The sequence below is a fragment of the Eubalaena glacialis genome, chromosome 13 (genome assembly GCF_028564815.1).
Source record: "Eubalaena glacialis isolate mEubGla1 chromosome 13, mEubGla1.1.hap2.+ XY, whole genome shotgun sequence".
Lineage (NCBI taxonomy): Eukaryota > Metazoa > Chordata > Mammalia > Artiodactyla > Balaenidae > Eubalaena > Eubalaena glacialis.
Window position 1 is genome coordinate 22,717,245 of NC_083728.1, and position 10,791 is coordinate 22,728,035.

At 45.2% G+C, this 10,791-nt stretch overlaps 1 long non-coding RNA gene across 1 annotated transcript; it reads left to right on the plus strand.

The window, feature by feature from the left end:
* The first annotated feature begins 332 nt into the window (after positions 1-332).
* On the plus strand, positions 333-9,604 carry LOC133103918 (uncharacterized). The gene is made up of 3 exons (XR_009703419.1): positions 333-958; positions 7,741-7,958; positions 9,111-9,604. It is a non-coding gene; the product is annotated as an uncharacterized LOC133103918 (long non-coding RNA).
* Positions 9,605-10,791: the final 1,187 nt, after the last annotated feature.

Here is a 10,791-nt window from a genome sequence, read left to right on the forward strand (position 1 = left end):
TAGGAGGGGCTGGCCCAGGAAGTCTTTAACGTTTCCAGAGCCATCTTCTCTGAAATATCAGTGAACTTTATCCTTGTTACTTCGGTCTTAAAGGTATTGGTTGAAAGAAGGTATGTTAAAACAAGCAAGCATTTAATCAAAGGGTTTTTTGCATTAAAGAATAAACTTTACATCTCTGGGGCGCAGAAGTGTCAAGAATCTTAGAGTCAAAGCAGACTTGGGAGGGTCTCTGAGGGAGGAAGACAAACACGGCCCTTCCGTGGTTCCCTGTTGCTTGTGGTCCTGACTCAGCTTGGCTGTCAAAGCCCTGCACCACCCTTGAGGGTGGGGGCTTGATCTCTGCCCCTTGACCAGGCACAGTACCTGCCTGGCCAGGCCTGGCATAGAACCTGCTGGTTGGCTGGCCAGGGGGGTGGATGGGTGGAAGGCTCAGTCAGTCAATCTCTTGACTCCCTAAGGAATTAAGTGGCCCTCACTCTCCCAGAAGTGAGGGAATTCAGTTTGCCTCCCAAGTCTCCTCTTGGCAACTCTGAAGTGGCAGTATTTTCCAGCCTCTAGACTAATATTTTACACACAGATATCACCGACACTAATATGTCACAAAAGATACGTGAGAAGAACCTTGTAAACGGCTCCATAGCCTGGTATCCTGCCTGTGGCAACAGGTGGCTGTGAATCACCTCCCCTAACTGGGCCTCAGTTTCCCCATGTGTAAAATGAAGCAGTTGGACTAGATAATCCTTGAGTTCCTTTCTAGCTCTAGCATCACCCTCAGATGCCCCGGTACCCAGAACAGTAATTGGACAAGGGCCATGGTGACCCCAGGATCTGGGTCAGTCCACATCTTGGAGCATGGCGGAATCGTGGTGATGGCTGCAGCCCCCTGGAAGCTGAACGTGGCAGGAACTGGCTGAGATTTTTTTGCTGATGGTGAAATGTCCTGGCAGAGTCTATGCAGGTAGGTTGATGCAGGTGAGGGGAGGGGTTGGGCTCTCCCTCCCTTGTGGTCCCCGAGTAACATTTCCTTGCAGAGTCAGAAGCTTCCAGGACTGTTTGTTGGGTGCCAGCTAGATTCAGCCACTCATATTGGCAAAGTGGGTGAACCATCTTTCCGCACACTGTCCTGGCAGGGCTTGCAGAAAGGCTTTCTGCTGCCACCCCTTAAATGCTTCCCTGCATTTCATTGTTATTGTGTCTAGAATCATACCTTCCCATAGCCTTTTGGTTCCCTGTCCAGGTGGCATATTCTCTGAGGATGTTGTGGTCCTGATGCCATAATCAGCCAGGAATAACTTAGCTCAGTGTCAGAGCCACAAGGGGAAGACTTGTCCAAAGTTGGAACTCTGACTATTGAAAGAAAAATAATAATCCGTTTTCAACCTCACCTCAGAGCACACCCCCAAATTCAAAAACTTTTGATCAGAAAAGAGACATAAACCCATTAAAAACCAGAGAGAAAAGGAATTGGATATTTAACGTGTCTGAAAGGGGGAGCCCCTCTAAGCTAAAAAGCAACAAAATGCAAGAAGGCAAAGACCAACCAATTTGAATACATCAAAACTAAGTATTTCCAAAGTCAAACAATATCACAAACAGAACCAAAAGGCAGAGTGGGTAAACTATTTGCAGATCCATACTGTGTAAAAGATCACACACAAAACCTTAACAGTAAAAATGCAACAGATAGGTATGTAATTCATGTAAACAGTTTACAGAAGAGGAAATAGAACTGACAAAAGTTTTTGAAAAAATATTCAATTTCACTAATATCAGAAGATCAACGATAAAAAACGAAAAAGCACTAGTTTTCACCAACAAATTAGGGGGAAAAAATTTAAGAATACTCAATGCTGATGAGGATACAGTGGAAGAGGCACTAAGTGCGAAGGGGAATGTGAATTGGTGTAACTTTTTGGAAAGTAATATAATCAAAGAGAGGAGAGAGATGACAGTTTCAAGAAAGGGCAAATGGCCTATATATTTATACAACATTTATTGAGTGTCTACTTTGTGTCAGGCATGGTGCTGGGTGTTAAAATGTGAAGATAAATAAGATATATTGTCTGCTCTTGGGCACACAGTCAAAGAGGTAGAAAAACACACAGATTCTAAAATGATATGTAGTAAGAAGGCCAGAGATATGCTTGGGACACATGCAAAGCATGGAGCAGCTGGGGTGGGTGGTACAAGTGTGAAGCTTTATGGGAGTATCCAGGGAGGTTCCTAGAAGAGGTGCCTGGATGAGTAGGAGTTATTCAGGTAGAGGGCAGAGACAGAAGTGAGAGGCATCACGGATGAACTCATAGACAGGGTTGCCAAAGTGTGAAATAAGAGGCAGGGGATGGAGAAGGCGGGACCAGATCACCTAGCGCCATGACTGTCTAATTGAAGAGTTTGGTCTTTTTCCTCTTGACAACAGGGAGTCACTGAAGCATTTTGAGTGGGCAGGTGCCATGGTAAGATTTCTGTTTTAAGATGATGACTCTGGTTACTTGGAGACATTTGGAGGTGTGAGAACCAGTGAGGAGATGATTGCTTTGGTCCAGGTAGAGAGGGCAAGGCCTGAATTAGGGTGGGGACCAAGAGGATGAAGAGAAGGTAAAGTTAGGAGAAGCTGCTGACTGACTGTTGCTGGGGTCAAAGAAAGAGAGTCAAGGATGCCTTCCCTGTTTGTGTCTTGGGCGGATAGGAGAATACCCAGGAGAAAGAGCAGGCTTGGGGGGCTAGAAGAGGATCGTTGAGCTCAATTTTGGACAAGTTGAATGAAAGGTGGGCATCCAGGTGGAGATGGCCTGTGAGGAGCTAGGAGAGAGCTTGGATCCCAGCAGAGATTTGAATGAAAGATTTGGGTTGCGACTGATGGCAGTTGTAGCCGTGGACTTTTGTGAGCTGCCCTGGGAGAATGTGGCAGCTGAGGAGAGAAAGGGGGTCTAAGACAGAGAACCTCTCCCCCATTTAAGGGTGGGCAGAGAGAAAGAAAAGCCCACAAAGGCAAAAGAGAAAGCAGAAAGAGATGGAAAAAGCACCTGGAGCCTGTGTTGGCATGGAAACCCAGGGATGTGGAGCATTTCCAAGAGAGAATAATCAGCCAACAAAAGAGAAAAGCCAGTTGGGTAGGGACTGAGGGCCCCCTGGATGGAGCAATTAGGGGCCCCCTAGATCCTCACAGGAGCAGTTCCTGTGAGAGATGGGTCAGAAGCCCCCACAAGGTGGGCAGAGGAAAGTGAAAGAGGGAGGGAAAGCAGGCAGCATGGCACCTGTCCTGGGGAGTTTGGAATATGGGGGAGAAGCTGCTAGGGCTATGATTTGGGTCAGGACGAAATTCTGGGCTGGGCTGAGAGGAAACAAGGATAGACTTGATGGAAAAGAGGTTGAAAGGGCTGTCACCTAAAGTCCTCTTGTCTGTATAAATCAGAGGCAAGATCAAAGGGCATGGGTGGTAAGGAGGAAAAATGGCTATTGGTGACCTTGACTAGAGCTGTTGTCAAGAAAGTCTACATGCCAGTTTGGAGCTCACAGAGGAAGTGTGGACATCTCCCTAGGGGGTAGATGGAGAACTAGGGGAAGGTGCAGAGTTCATGGAGCAGGGCTAGACTCTGAGCTGTGACTGACACTTTAGGGACGGATGCAGGAAGAGGATGCTGCTGAGGAGACTGAACAGGAGTGGCCGGAGGAGAGGACCGAAAAAGTGGAGGCCCTAGAAGCCCAGGGAGGAGAGAGTTTCCAGAGGTCAGGGTGGCCATTTATGTGCCAGATGCACAGAAGTCAGGGGAGGTGAGAGCATCCCGTGGACCTGGTCTTTGGGGACCCCTGCCATAGCAGCTTTGGGGGAGGGGGCAAAGCCCAACTGGGTGGGGGTGATCTGGAGACTGGCTGAGAAAGCAGGAGGGAAAAGGGGGACCTGAGAGGACAGAAGTTTCTAGAAGGTGCTGTTTCTTACACACTGACATTTGGAGGGAGGAGGGCTATGCGAGGACAGAAGAGCAGAGACAGGTAATGAAAGGGGCCCCCGGAGCAGTGGGATTAAGTGTATAGGTGAAGGGATTAGTCGTGTTCGTGGAAAGGGGCAAAATTAAATCATGTACATTTTACCAAGTAACCTGATCTCTGTGTTTTTCTGGAGGTTTTTCTGCCCTCCGAGTACTGACTACAGCTCTAATTAGCAGTAGTTTCATCCTGCCTGATGTCTGGGGCTGTGTCTTATTCATTTTTGTACCTTTCGGTACCTAGCAACAGGCAGCGAGCTAGGTAGAGACAGAATAATTATTTTCTGCTTGAAATCAAATGTCTGAAATGGAGGTTCAGAATTTTTTAACCACAAAGATTTTGTGATAAATACCAAGGAATTAACAAACAGGGAAATAAAAGTCAAGCTGTCTGTATGTGAGGCTGTCTGGGTCTCAGGAAATGCACTCTGCACTCTGGTGTGGGCACAGCTCTTTATAGTTTTTATGGTGAGGTTGTGACCATTGTCTCATCTGGTCATGGCAAACCCACTCTCCTTCCCCTAGTGAGGCAGACAGCTACCGTTAGTCCCATTTCGCAGGTTAGGAAGCTGAGACCCAGAGAGGCAGGATAGAAGGAAGGAATGATGGGCATTGAAGTCGGTGGGGATAGGGCACAGTCTTGAATGCTTCATTCAGGGTCTTCACCACCACTACCTGGTGGTGTCTCCTAGACATCGAGTAATTCTATTTCTTCCAAAGTCAAGAGGGAGCCTTGGTCTAACTGGCTGAGCTCGGGCCTCATGCCATCCTCTGACAGGACTGGGGTGGTGAGAGGCAAGACCTGAAGGAGAGGCCTGTGTGGCTTCTGTGTGAGAGAGCATCCCATGTCCCACCACAGCCACGTAAAATAGGGAACAGGAAATCTCCCTAAATGTAACAAGTGTTGTTAGGGTGGAATAAGGGATGCTAGAAAGCCCAACCCCCCCAGACATCCATTATAGGAAGTAACCAGGCAGAGGCCTGTTAGGAGGCCAGGGTCCAGATAAGAGAGGGAGAGGCCTGAACTAGACCAGTGGAGATGGAAATAGATCCAAAACTTGTAGAAGATAAAAACCAGAAATGATGGATCATTAGCTGTTAGGGGGAGAGAGAGGGTGAAGACAAAGACTCCCATGTGTCTTGGGTAGACGGTGGAGAGACCTCTGGGAAGGGGACCGCAGCATGGGGAGCCAGTTTGAGGAGCAAGACAGTGGTCTCAGATACAGCCAAGGGGTCAGGGTCATAGCCAAGTGGAGCCCAGCAGGCACTTGGATCAAGGGTCTGGGGCTCAGGAAGAGATTCTACTGGAAGTACTGGCCCAGGGCCATGACCACTTGAGTAATGGGAACCCGGAGAATGAGTGAGATCACCAGAGAATGGGGCAGGGCCCAGGGCAGAATCATGAGTTACAGTGACATTTGAAGAACCAATCAAGGTGTGGGTAGGCGACAAAGGAGAAAGAAAAGGAAAGGCCTGAGACGTGCGACAACCAACCAGAAGAGTGGGTTGCCATGGAAACCAAGGTAGTGAAGAGTTTCAAGGAGAAAGTAATCAACACTGTCAAATGCAGCAGAGAATTCCAATAAGATAAAGACAGGATTTTTTTCTTTAGATTTGATGATGAGTAAGCTTTTGATGACCTTAATAAGAGCATTTTGGAGGAGTGATGGGGCATAAGCTTAAATAATGTTGAGATGTGAGGGAGAGGTGAATCTGTCGCCAAGAGTCCTTTGAGGAATCTGGAAAGAAGACTTGGAGATGTGAAGGACAGGGGTGGGAAAGTTGAGCATAGGAAAGACAGGAGCAAGTTCATAGGCAGATGTTGACGCTCAAATGTGACGTGTTGTTTAGTGACGACAAAAGTTTATTCATTCTGCATAGTCTAGTTTACCACCTATTTTGTGCCTGGCATTGTGCCTAGCACTGTGGATTCTGTGGTGAATGAGTTAAAATAGGCAGATTTGCCTGTTCTCATGGAGCTTGTATGGTAGTAGGGGAGAAAGACGTGAATCAGATAATCACACACATGAATGTATAACTTTTGACAGCACTCCAAAAGAAAGGTACCAAGTGCTAGAGGGTGCACAACAAGGGGACCTGCCCTAGGCCAACTCCAGGAGGCTTCCCTGAGGAGGTGACACTTGAACCAAGCTAAGGAGACAGTTAACTGGACAGAACAAATTGGAGAAGAGCGTTCGGGGCAGAGGGAACAGTGTGTGCAAAGCGAGGTGCTGTGAGACCAGATAGGCAGGCAGTGGTGGCTGGGCAGAGCTTTAGAGGCCAGGGCTGAGCTCCTGTGTCCATCCTGAGAGCGAGGGACGCGTGCCTGAGGCCTGCCCTAGTATTTCCTGTCATCTGAGACTCTGGCTGGTCCATGGAGAAGTCATTAGAGGAATCACGGGTAGACTTAGGGAGACCAGTTAGGAAGCTTCTGTCTGTTTGGACACAACACATTCTGGTCAGTCTTGGTGCTGGATGGATTGAAGAGGGGGAGGGAAAGGAGGAGGTATTCCAGAAGTCCCCTGAGTTTCTGGCTTGCCTTACTGGTGGCGTGGCAGTGCTTTTCTACAAAGAAACTAGGCCTGTGAGGCAGCCCCCAAGTCTGGTGGTAGACAGCTGAGGCATCCAAGCTGGGAGATGGGGAGGAGGTGGTTGAATGAAATGCATGGACCTGGAACACAGAGTGAGACCGGTTCAGAATTCCTGAGGGATCCTGAGTGGAAATGTGAATTGAAGTGGTATCAGGTTTCTGGAGCATTCTGAAGGGATGAGGGAGGCTGAGGAAGAAGAGGCAGGCACCAACAAGTGGGGCCTGTAAAAGGAAAGAACGATCCTCCTAAGGTACATAAAAGAAAGGGCCAGAGAGGTCTTTCAGCAGAAAGATGGAGTGGTCATCAGTGGGTATGTGCAGAAAGGTCAGGGGTCAAGGGCACATCCACAAGCCCCTCCGATGTGCAACTGCACAATCACCATAGTGCCCCTGTAATTGGGCAGCCTGGTGTCCCTGCTGATTGCCACCCCCAGGGCCCATGGGAGACCTCTGGGGACCTTAACGGAGGCAGCTTGTGCGGGGGGTGATTAAGGAGAGGAAGGAGAGAGGCAGCAAAGTCTAGGCCCTTTAAATTAAATTTTAGTCTTCAAGGAAAGAACAGTGCTGGCATATGAATATTCTGAGGGAAGGGAGCCTGAGTAATGGAGTGATTAAGGATGGAGACAATTAGTGAAATGAGTTCCCACAGGGGTTGGGTTCAAGTGTGGTGATGGATAAATTAGTTTGGGGCAATAATGTGTATTTGACTGAATGGGGCAAAATTTAATTATTTACCTTTTAGAGAGTAACTTGATCTCCATGTTCTTTTGGGAGCTTTTATCTGACCTATGTACCAACTACAGCTCTAATTAGCACCATTTTTATCCTGTCTCATGGCTGGGATCCTGTCTTCTTATTTTTTGTGTTTCTCAGCACCTAGCAACAGGCAGTAAGCTCTTTGGGTGCTGAATCAATATTATCTGCCTTGGAATGAAAAATCTGAAGTCAACATTCACACTTTTTGACCAGAAAGAATCTGTGACGATTCTCCGGAATGATGATGCAGGAAAGAATTGGGGTATTAAGTCATGGTGGCAGGGGTTTGTGCGGGTGAGTAGGTGGAGAAAAAGTAGAGAAGTCGGCTCTCCTCATCCTTATAAGCTCTGTGCCATTTATGCATGTTCACATTCATCATCTCATGTGAGCTTCACCTTCCCCCACAAGCAACAGAGCGTCACCCTACATCATAGAGGAGGGAACAGAAACTGGAGAAGCAAGTGCCTTTCTGACATAGAGCCCAAGTAGCAGGAGCTGGATTCAACCTCAGCCCATCCAGGATCACAGTCCTTCTTCCCAGGACCAGGCTGAGCTGAGAGGAAGAGGAAGAGGGGTCTGTGAGGTCCAGGTGGAGACTCTCCGCAGGCACGTGTGGGAGGTTGGAGGTACGGTCCGACTGGAAACAGGATATTAAAGCATCATATCAAACTGCGGTGATAACATCTGCAGTGCTAGCACTAGAGCAGGTAGCACTCTTGTCTAAGAAACCTCCCCCCCACATGAATGATACATACATTCTGTATTTACATTGAAGCCCTCTGTATTTTTTTTAAATGTTTTTCTTTAACCCATCTGAAACGGATTTCCGTGTATGGTGTGACACAGAGATCTAATTTGATCTTTTTCCAAATGGATAACCAGTTGGCTAAGCACCATTTATTGTCCCAACACTATCTTTTCTCCCAGTTCCCTATGTCTACACTCTGTTCAGGTCTGTTGATCTGTTTGTCTACTTCTGGGCCAATACCAGATTTTAATGAGCAAAAGCTTTATCTTACTACCCAGTAAGTTAAGCACCCCTCCCTTCCTTGCCCTTTATTCTTTTTTAAAATAACCTTGGTCGTATTGCACATTTACTTTTTCATATACGCTTTAGAATCAGCTTGTCAAAGTTCCATGAAAAAAATCCTGTGGGAATTTTGTGTGGGATTTCATTGAAGGGAGAAATAACATCTTTAGGATATCAGTTCTTCCCATCCGTGAACATGGTATCTGTCTCCATTTAATCAAAGTCTTATTTGTTTGGTTTGATTTTTAATGCCTTTTAATAAAGGTTGGTCACTTTTGTCATAAAGGTTTTTCACATTTCTTATTAGGTTTATTCCTGAGTACCTTATCGGTTTTGCTCCTTTTGTGAGTGTAAAAGGTTTTTCTTTTTTCTTTTTGCTTTCCAAATTTTAATCAGTTTACTAATCACGATGCTTCATTCACAGACACACACTCGGAGTAAATGTGCTTTGTCCCTGGGCACACAAATGAGAGCACAGCACACATATAAAGTAGAACTAATTGGCTGGAAATGAATTAGAATTTTTGAATTAAAATTTAATTATGCAAGTAATACATGAATACATTTTCCTTTAAATAAAATTAGAGTATTACAGATAAAGAAGTCTCTACTGAACACCCCCCCGCCCTTAGATCCCTCTCCCCCTCCCGAGGTAGCTGCTCTTAGGCTTTTGCTGTTCATCCAAAATGTTTTCCAATGCCCATTGAAACACATCTTCTGTTCTCTTTTCGTGTGTTTGTTTGCACAGACATGATGTGTACAAGCTGGAGGTGTTGCTCTCAGCTTAGTGCGCCCTGTGGGACTCCTGGTGTAGCTGACGTGCTCTGCCGCAGTGTTCCTTGCAGCTGGCGACTGGCGGCCTTAGGATTACACCATGTTTGATTTTCTTGTTTCCTATTGATTGACTATTAAAATGTTTCCAGTGTCGTTCCATTAAGACAAACCTGTAAGAGCAACTTATAATTGTTCATTTTGCACATGTACAAGTATTTCTCTGGGATAGATACTTAGAAATGGAACTGATGGGTCATAGGGTATTCATATCTTAAATTCTAATAGAAATTTCTAAAGTGTTCTCCAAATTGCCTTCTAGTGTAATCTCCTGCTAGCAGCGTGTGTGTGTCCATTTCCCCAGACCATGTCCAAGTTTTCCATTTTTAACCAGTCTGATGAGTGAGAAATAGTATCTTGCTTTAGTTGGCATTTTTCTGAATTACCTGCAAGACTGAAGTCTTCATGTGTTTACTGTCCATTTTCATTTCCTCCTCTGGATTGCTTGTGCATATCCTTTGCCTGTTTCTTTTTTTTTTAAGGTTTTTTTTGTCTTTTTGCTATTGATTTTTAAGAGTTCTTTATTTGAATATTAATACTTTGTCATGTATATTGCAGATGTTTTCTACATTGTGATTTGTGTCATTTAATTGTGTAGTATCTTTTTGTCTTAGAGAAATTTTAACTTTGATACGATCAAATTTGTCAATCTTACTTTTAGACCATTTTTACAGTCTTATTTAAGAAAGTGTTCCCTGTATCAAGGTCATAAGTATTTACTGTATTTCCTTCTCTAAAATTTATAGTTTCTGTATACATACATATTTAAGCCCTTATACTATATACAAACAATAAATTCCATATGCACGAATCTTCGGATCTAACTTTAATTCCTCCCCATTCCCCCCACATGGATAGGTAATTGTCCCAACACCATTTATGGAATAATATATCATTTCTCCACTGATTTAAAACTGCTGCCTCTGCCTGACACTAAATTCCAATGCGGGTCTATGTCAGAGCTCTTTCTGGTCCACTGATCTATTTGTCTACTCCTGAGCTTGATAATATGCTTTGCTAACTGGCAGGACAAATCCCACCCTCTTTGTTGTTTTTGTAAAATTGCCTTGATCATCCTTGCATATTTGTCCCACCACATGAATTTTAAAATAGCCTGTCAAGTTTCAGGAAAAATTCTGCTGGGATTTTAATTGGGATCACATTGAGTTTTAGGTAAGTTTGAAGAAAATTGGCACCTTTATCATATTTGAGTCTTCTGCCAATGCTCGTTGCTATTGTCTCTCAGTTCCGGTCACTCTCATGGCTTTCAGGGAAGTTTTATGGTTTTCTCTAAAGTCTTGCATATTTCTTGACAAATTTATTCCTAGGTTTATTACAGGTTTTGTTGTCAACTGTGAATAGGGTCTCCTCTCCCTTTATTTGTTTGGCCCTTGTTTTTCCATATTTCATTTCAACCTGTTTACCGATCAGTGGGCTTGACTTGCAGACACACAAGCAAAGTGAACATTCTTCCTCCGGGGGCACAAGTATGCAAGCACCACCAAACACACAGAGCCGGCATAATTGCCTGGAAACAAATTAGAATCTTTTCAGATTATACTTTAATTAACGAAGTAAAGCATGAATACATTTTCCTT